This window comes from Mastomys coucha, unplaced genomic scaffold, assembly GCF_008632895.1.
Source record: "Mastomys coucha isolate ucsf_1 unplaced genomic scaffold, UCSF_Mcou_1 pScaffold23, whole genome shotgun sequence".
NCBI classification, from domain to species: Eukaryota; Metazoa; Chordata; class Mammalia; order Rodentia; family Muridae; genus Mastomys; species Mastomys coucha.
The window spans coordinates 83,778,884-83,788,168 of record NW_022196906.1 but is presented as its reverse complement, the minus strand read 5'-3'; the positions used below and the strand labels follow the sequence as shown (position 1 = coordinate 83,788,168).

The following is a 9,285-nucleotide window of genomic DNA, read 5'->3' as shown; positions in this document are numbered from 1 at the left end:
GGAGGGGAAACTGGGAATGGAGAAATTCACATGTAAATAAAGAAAATATCTAAAATAAAAAAAAGAAACAAAAGAATATTCAATTAAGAAACATAACATAGAAATAAACAAAGTTAATAAAAATTATTCTTCTGCGGAAGAGTGAAGGATGAGGCTGGAGAGGTGGCTTAATCATTAGTGTTTACTATGCAAGTGTGGGGATCTGAGTTCAAATCCCGAGCATCCATCTCTAAACAGTTGGCTGCAGCAGTGTACTCCTGTGACTCTAGGGTTGGGGAAGCAGACAGGTGGATCCCAGGAGCTTGCTGACGAGCTAGCTTTACATAGGTTCAGTGAGAGATCTTGTTTTAAAATTATGCAGTGGAGAGCAAGAAAGGAACTCATTCAGTTCTGGCTTCCAGATACATGTGCACACACATGTGCCGTGTGTCTGTGCATATAGAACACACACACACACACACACACACACACACACACACACACACTGAGAGAGAGTAATTTGAAAAGAGTGAATTACAATATATTCAATTCATTAAGAGGAGGAGAGGCGTTTTGAATGCAGGTAATGGATCCATTTATGGATGGCTTGTTGGGTAAGTTAGTGAAGAGAAGTCAATCAAAAGAACATCTTTGAAAGATATTTAATTTTTTTTCCTATTTGGAATAAGTACTGACACTGACAAAGATAACTTGAAAGCTATAATAGGATGTTAGCACAGAACTGTTATCAACAGACTGGCTGACAAGTGCTCTCAAGTTCAAAAGAACTGAAGAAACACCTTTGCAAAAGAGAACCTGAAATTGCATTGAAATTCTATAGCTGATATATAAAAGATCATTGGTAGATGTTCACCCCAATTGGTAACTATATGGTTGGAACATAAAGTGTCTTCCCAGAGGCCCATGGGGTTGGACACCTGATCCAGGGCTCCTGGCACTCTTTTTGGAGTTTGTAGAAGCTCTGGCATGTGTATGGCCTACCCTGTATGGGTCACTGAGGCAAGCTTCTCAGTAGTATGGTCTACCTCTAGTTTTGACCTAACTTTGTGCCTCCTGATCCATCAGATGTTGGAAGTTGCTACCTCACCATCAGATTTGTGATGCCTTCTCTATGTTGATGGTTGTGCCTCTGAAACTGGGAGCCCAAGTGGACCTCTCTTCCTTTAAACTGCTTTCTGCAGTGTATTTTGTCACAGCAATGGGACATTAATGGATATAATAACTATATTAAATATTAATATTCACTTAACAGAAATTACCAACTCTATTTTTCTCTGATCTACTGAGATGGAGGAAAGATTGACTTCTTTTTTACATTTTTCTGACAAGAAAAGATGACATTACAAAGTTCTTGTCTTATGCAGAGACTGTTCAGTGATTAAATGAACATGGATGTCAGAAAAAATGTTAGAGTCAAGTCAGGCACATTGATGAAAAAAAAATGTTCTTTTCCCAACTTTTGTTAAGTTGATAATACTTTCTAGTTTTACAAAAATTATATTATGTGATTCTTTTCCTTATTTAAAACCAGTCTTGAATTTCGAACTTGATTTTGGTTTTCTAACCTTTTGCTCAAACAGGCTCCCACCCCTTGAAAGTGAGCATGTATACAAATACACAGACAGATACACACAAAGACACACACACAAACACACAGACAGAAACACACAGACACACATACAGATACACACAGAAACATACACAGAGGCACACATGCAGACACATAGACACACACAGACAGATAGACATACAGAAATAGACAAACAGAAAAGTGAGCATGTATACAGATACACAGACAAACAGATACACACAAAGACACACAGAAACACACAGACACACACAGAGACACACACACAGACATAGACATGCGCGCGCGCGGACACACACACACACACACACACACACATGCACATACACACACACACACACACACACACACACACACACACCACTTTATAAGCTTCAGGTTCCATGAAAAGTGGAAGAATACCCTAGTATCGCCTTTCTGATTTCAGACTAACCTATTTTCTATGGCATGCCTTCCTACTCTACAGTAGGGGACAGTGCTCTCCATTTTGGGAGTGTCACCAGTGCCCCCTGACTTGATGGTATGGTGATTGGTTTCAGACTCCTTTGAAGGAAAGAACTACATGTGTTTTGTTTCTGTGGCTGTGTACAGACACTTAATGTGAGAGAGTGTGACTTTTGAGGGAGCCCGGAATAAACAGTCACTGTCCCGTGGATCCCAGAGCACCTGCATGGTGTGTAGATGCCTGGGCACTCTTGCCTGTTCTTCTTGCTGTGTAGAAGAGACTGCTTTACTCAGGGATCCAAATATCTAATGTCGATGAAACCACATACCTTTTCAGGATTCTCCCTCCCGGCTTGTGGTGAGGGCACAAATCCTGAGCATCCCTCTGCCCTATGCAGTCACCAGGCTGGCCCGGGCTGTCTCTGGGAGGCTGACTCATGCCAAGGAAGCAGATCTGGGAATGGTTACAGAGTTCCTGGTGGTAAGGAGGAAGAACTGGGCCTGAGTGGAGGGCAGGGGCATGTGCAAAAGGGCGAGGCGGTCACCAAGCCGTAGGAAGAGCCTGGTGTGGATGCTCTGCAGGTACCCACCAGTTCCTGCTTTTTATGTGAGGGTTCCTCTGGAGAAACAGAGGAGCAAAGTAATTTTATCCCTGAGAACATCTGGTTTTACTCTCTTAAGTACCACAAACCTCTTTGTACCAGACAAAAGCAACTTAGGGGAGAAAGGCTTCATAGGTCATCGCAGCAGGGAAGCGACAACGGCAGCAGTACACGTCTGCTACATGTCAATGGGATGTCCCATTACATCCTTCAACTGAAACAGAAAAAAAACGATAATCACATGCAAGACAGTGCTTAGCCCTCTCTCTCCCCACTCATTCCTGGGCCTACCCCATAAGTGGTGCCTCCTGCATTCTACATGTTCTTCCCAACTCAATTCACCCAATTATGAAACTCCCTCATAGCCTGCCTCCCAGGCAAACCTAATCTAAATGATTCCTCATTAAAATTTCCTTCCCAGGTCATTCTGGGTTGTTCCGAGTCGACCATCACAACTGACTAGCACACTCATTTCCTTATTTGTAAACAGTGATGGATATTGGGGAAACCAGAGTAAAATGACAGCGTCACTTCTCTGAGTGACAATCCCTGATGATTGTCTTGGCCTTGTGACAGTACGTGTCTGAGGTTCAGTGGTGACGTGGTTTTAACCCTGCCTTTGCCTTGTTGCCTGCAGAATTTTTCACGGAGGCTTCTAAATGTTGGAAGCTGCAGACGTTTCTGGAAAAGAGTTGGGATGTTTCTGGATGATGGGCATCTTCTGAGACCACCTAGACCAGCAATTTCCACATCCCAGCCAGAATCCTTGGATCAAAATCTTGTACAGAAGCCCACTAACTACGTCCAAGGCTCATGGTAGGCATAGGGCTCAGGGGCTCACAGGTGCTCCCTCTTGTGGGGCAGTCTGCAAGCAGCATTCCTCATCCGGGTGTTGGAGGAATATCCATGAAACGTATTCCTCGTTGGAAGCCATGACTCAATCGAATAGGAGTGAAGATCACAGAGAAGAAAACTACCCAGGATGACTTAGGAACCCTTTGCTTTCTCCTGGCCTCAGTTTCCCTATCTATATCTGAGACCGCAATCTTCCACGATCTTAACATCCCAAGCACGTACTATATTAACGCACGACGCGGGCGCCCCCTTGTGGTTAGAAAAGGCCTTGGATGTTGGAGGAGTTGATGGCGTCTGTAGGTTTACGCAAATGGAGGCCCAACACAGGCCTTCCTGCTTTCTGCTCGATTTAGAGCTCTATCTCGATGTTAGCGTCTTCTCTTGATTGATCCTCATATTCTCACACCGAGTGGAGCATCAAGAGGCCTAAAGAGGCATGATGGGCAATGTTCCCTTGGCGACGCCACTAACTGCGTGTGATTTTCGCCAGGGCCTTTTACCGGAAGCAGGCTTACATAACTGCAGTGCTGGGGGATGGGCACTGTCAGCCTTAAACCTGGCCTCTTGGGCATCTGAGAAATCCCCTGCACGTTAGGGAGCGTTTGTGCAGACCAGCAGTTGTAGGAGACAAGGGTCCAGTGTTTTGTCTGCTTATCTTGAGGTTGCTTTGCCGCTTTGAGAGAATTAGAAGCCCTAGTCCAGAGGCTTGGGGGAGAGGCTTATTCGGAGAATGCTCACATGGGGGTTGGGGGGAAATGCTCCATTTTGGTCATCAATACTGAGTAGAAGTGCTTAAAAAGCCAAAGAAAATTGGAAAACCAAGTCCCCTAGATCACAACTGACAACCAGGGCAAATGGGCTCAACTCTGTTTACCTCTGCCTGCTGGTTTTCCTGTCCTGTCATGCCACCGTAATATCTGGGCACTCCAAAGACAGGAACTGACAACAGGCAGACTTGGCAGGGCTCTGTTAAGCTACAAGGATGGATGATGGGCTGGCTTCAGTCTCTAGTCAGTTTCACACTGTCACCGGATTCGTGACCAATTCTGTCTCCTTTTGCAAAGCATGAGTAGAGGTGAAAGAGGGAGGCTAAGTCACCAGGGTTAGTTCACTTGATTTTCACAGTAGCTCTGGGAAGTAAGCCTGCTACCACCATGTACTTAGAGAAACTGAGGCTTGGAACTGGAGAGTGACTTGTCACATACCAGAAAAGGTGTGGATGGCTGGGCTGTGTGTGTGTCCATGTGTGTATATATGTGTGTGTATGTGTATATTTACTTATGTGTGTGTGTATGTATGTGTGTGTATGTATGTGCATGTATTTGCATCTGCACATGTACGGACATGTTTGTATTTGTACATGTGTATATACATGTGCATATACGTGGGTATATGTATTTATGTGTGTATTTATATATGTGTGTATATATATGTATGTATATTTATATATGTACATATATGTATGTATATATATATCTGTGTGTGGCATATTTTCCTCTAAGTTTTACTATGTAGCTTTTTAAAAATTAGCATATGTTACTTAGGCATGATAATGGGTTTTATTATGACATTCTCATACGTTTATACCATGTATTTTATTCCTGTTCACCTCCATTACCGGTTCTTGTCAGTTTGCCTCGCCTGCTGAGCCTTCCCCTCACCCCAACTAGGCCCCATGATGTTACCTTTATGTCTTCTATATAAAAACGAACCACTGAGTTTTGTTAGTGTTGCTTACGGAGACATGGCTGCAAAGGAGGTATTACGGGAGAACACGTACCTTCACTGAAGACCATGTCTACCCCTCTTCCAGAAACTCTGGAATTGCTGGGCTTTTAATTGCGATTTGCAGCTGGCCCATGTGGCACTCACAGCACTGATGAGGGGCACTCAATACCTCAGGAGACATCCTGCCCAACTGTTAGAGCTGCGGGTGTGTCCACTAGGGCATTCTGAACACGCTCCCAAGGTGCCCGACCAAGGTTCTTGCCCAGCTTCTGGGCTGAATTTCCTGCTTTATAGCAGTTTCTGACAACCCAGAACTCTCCTGCTCGGTTTCTCATTTCCTGGTGACAGGATCTTATCTTGACACTCCCTAGCCCACACCCCACTCTGATCTGTCACTGGGCTTGGCAATTCACTCATGCAGAAGTCCACATCTCCTCTTTGTTCCCTACAAGGCTTGTGGACTGGCAGCTCTCCTGGCCCCTCTTCCTGCACAATAACACAGGGCCACACCCACAGAACAGCTTATCTACACCGGGCACTGACCCTTTCCACCTTCCCACCACTTACCTGCTCCCCACCCCACGTCTTCTGTATGCGGGTGTCCTGGACACTTGAGAAATTACCAAGCATTCAAATGTCATGCATATCTTTGTCCTTGGGGTCTGAGAGGGACAAGGTCCCATAGATATTTTATACTCCTGGCTAGAAGAAGGTCGCCCACCCCTCCCTTTCTCCACCACACCAACAAACACTATGGCCAGGTTCTATGTTACTCTCTCTTCTCTAACCACTGTGGTCATCAAATCAGCCTCTCTTCACACTGGACTGTTTGAGGCTGTTCCTCACTTGCCCACGATATGGTCACTGTCTCCTTCACTGCATTACTGAAGTCCAAATGTCCAGAATCTAGGCATGGAGTGCATAGCATGTTCACTCTTCTGTCAATTCTCACTGTTATGGCCACTGCAAACGTCTACATCTATTAAACACTCGAATGCAAGGATCTTGGATTAGAGCCGACAAGACTCTCCCAGCTGCTCTCCAGCCATGTCCTGCCATACTGAATACAGCTGCAGTTGCTTCTTGGATATTATTACATGCAGGATTTCACCTCCATTTCCATTAAATACAACATATTCATGTCCGTAAGCGCTTTACAGAGAGAAGCCTTCTTAACCCTTCCATTGATTTTGTGAGGGAGAGACCCAGGGAATGGTTGACAGACATTCAAAGCTCAAGCAACTTCCAGAGATTCTGAGCCATTAAGGTTATTGTCCTCAACCTTCCTAATGCTGTGGCTCTTTAATACAGTTAGTTCTTCATGTTGTGATCACCCCAACCATAAAATTAATTTTTGTTGCTACGTCATAACTGTAAGTTTGCTGCTGTTATTAATCAGAATATAATTATCTGATATACAGGTGGTCTTAGTTGACCTCTATAAAAGGGTTTTTCAATTCCCAAAGAGGTCATAACCCACAGGCTGAGAACCACTGCATTGGTGAAGGCGGGACACCATCTCAGGTAGGGGTTTGCTCAGAGCTGAAGCATGGAGCACAGTGTTCTGTGGCACAATCCAAGTTCTGTGCTGTGTCCAACCACAGGGTAGTTGCAGATGAGAGGCACCTGACATCCAAACTACAATGGCGTCCAATTAGGGCTCTTACCTTCTCCCCTCCCCCTGCCCCCAGGTGTCAAACATCTTTAATCAACAGGCCTCAGCTAGAGTTATAAAGTTGGCTTCCGATCACCCTGGATGTATAATTACGCATTGCAGCGACACATTCGTACATCTGTCGCACCACATCCCATCATTAAGCCAAGATGAAAAGTACCTCCAGCAAATTCCAAGCTAATCTTCTGAGCCTGTTTTATCAAGGAAAGAAGCTGGGTCATTAGTGACCTCTCTCCAGTGACATTCTTTTCTCTCTGGGAAATTTCCTTTGGCTTCCTCTCAGTTCTGTCACTCATGTCTCATGATTAATGACCCACTAGCTGTCAGTTTTAGAACCTTGGTCCTCACTGGTTCCAATCCCATTACCTTAGGCAAGTCTGCTGAGCCCCAGCAGATGCAGAGCAAGAGAGAGAAACTGGAAGGTGTTTTTGAAGTATTTTTACACTCACAGTTCCCTTGGGGAGAGCATCTGCTTTGGAACCACAAAAGAGAGGTACCACAAGAAGTGGGAGACAGGACAGGTAGATGGGCTGGCTATATTTGAATGCGGCATTCCCAATGCAAATACGCTAGGACTGCTAGAGCCTGTGCCATAGGACTAAGGTCTCCAGATGTTTTGGGTGAGTCAGGGTTTGTACAGCGACTGCCAGAGGCCATAATAGGTGTTAAAGATGAATTTTCTTTTGAACATTAAATGCATAGCCAGTCTGTGATTGTACCCTGGGGCTTGCTGAGTGCCGTGAAGCCTGGATCTCTTGGTCTTGCTTTTGAATAGTTTAGAATCCAGTCCCACCTATCTACACATGACTTTTGAGGGAGAAGAACATTTGGGATAAGGGATTCCAGCATACTCGTGAGAACTCTGTCTGCTATAAAGCCTCATTCTGTCTTTCTCCCCAGCCCCACTGTGGGCTTTTGAGTTCTGCTGGGATCATTAAAGACAGGTATTCCCTTTGTTGGTCTGTCTTTGATGATATATTTCTGTCTGTCTCTCTTTCTCATCAATTTTCTACAAATTTAATGACTTTTTTTTTTTCAAATTCTGGAACCCCTCCCCCCAAATCTGAGCATGATTCGCTCTGACCAAAGAAGGGCCTTACAGCAGACATGTTGATTTGACTACCACAGTCTCTAGCATAGCATTCAATTCTACCTTTGCAGTAAGAGCTATAGAGATGATGTCTACATCAATGATGGGGCATACTTTAACTTGGTTTTGCTCTTGGAATTAAAGGGAAAGGTCAGGCATGGATGTCTAACACTGACTGGCAGCCAGTGGCTGCCTGTGATAAGCCCAAGGCTTTGCACAGCTCTGAAGGGAAAGGTTACCAGAATTGCCCAGGTGAGGCCTACCACTGGGCTAGGTGAAGGAGGCAAGCAGTTACAGTGTTCTGGGTATTTGCAGAGCTACTGAGCAATCTTGTGTTGGGGAGATTAATTGAATTATGAAGAACATAGGCTGTGGGACTGTGGTGGAATGGACGTGGTCAGAGACAGAGGCAGCACTGGCAGAGAATGAGAGGAAAGACATAGTGACTCCCTGAGGTTGTTCTTGACCTGGCTAATGCATATGAAAAGCCCCACAGGAGTTATATTCATCCAGTCCCCTGCCTTGACCTTCTGAGGCTCAGCTTGATACTGCAGACTTCTCACTGGTCTATTTCCCAGAGAATCCCAATGCTGGTGAGAAGCACTTCAGAGCTTCTTTGGAACCTGAGGTAGGTTCTTGTCTGGGCTTAGTTTTGCTGCCTAGTATCTGACCACAGTCCTGGTCCGTCGAGGAGCAGCCCAGGAGGTTCTGCCACGCAGAGATAGCCTAGCAATGCCAGCAACACATTCTTGCTCACAGCTGCTAGGGAGAACTTGCCTTTGTTTCCTGGTTTGCCATCAGGAGATAGAATCCTTCCAGAACTTTGCTAGACGTTAGCTCTTTGCCTGGATTTCATTAACTGGAAGCTTCTACTTCATCCTGCCTAGTCCCTGAGTCACCTGAGCCACTGTGCATCTCTCAAGTCCCTGTCATCACTGCTGATATGGTAGTACTCTCTTCATGGAACGAAGAAGAAGGCTGTCAAGGAATACTGTGGCAGTCCTCCGATCAGTCACAGGCTACTCTGACATGATGGTCTCAATGGTCAGCTCTCTGTCTTGGCCCCAGCACCACAGTTCCTGAGTCATCCTAATCCTTATCTTGTCTGATGAGATGGCTGCCACCTTTAGCACATCACCGGCGACACAACGAGTCACGTTCCTGTGGCTTTGAGCTCTATGCAATCTCCCAGATTTCACAGGCTCCCTTTAGACATTCACTTTTCTGTTTCCATGCTCATTGGAACAGTGTCACAGCCTCTGCATGTACTGTTTCCTGCTGGCCACAGTCTCTCTCTCTCTCT

General features: G+C 45.3%; 1 long non-coding RNA gene across 2 annotated transcripts in view; it reads right to left on the bottom strand.

Annotated features, from left to right (window-relative positions):
* Positions 1-3,981, bottom strand: part of LOC116072719 — a 10,533-nt gene extending 6,552 nt beyond the window's left edge. For both annotated transcript variants that reach the window (XR_004111546.1, XR_004111547.1), the window contains exons 1-3: positions 3,712-3,981; positions 2,724-2,848; positions 2,362-2,507 (exon numbers count right to left, since the gene is read on the bottom strand). This is a non-coding gene — a long non-coding RNA (uncharacterized LOC116072719). The remainder of the gene's footprint in view (positions 1-2,361; positions 2,508-2,723; positions 2,849-3,711) is intronic.
* Positions 3,982-9,285: the final 5,304 nt, after the last annotated feature.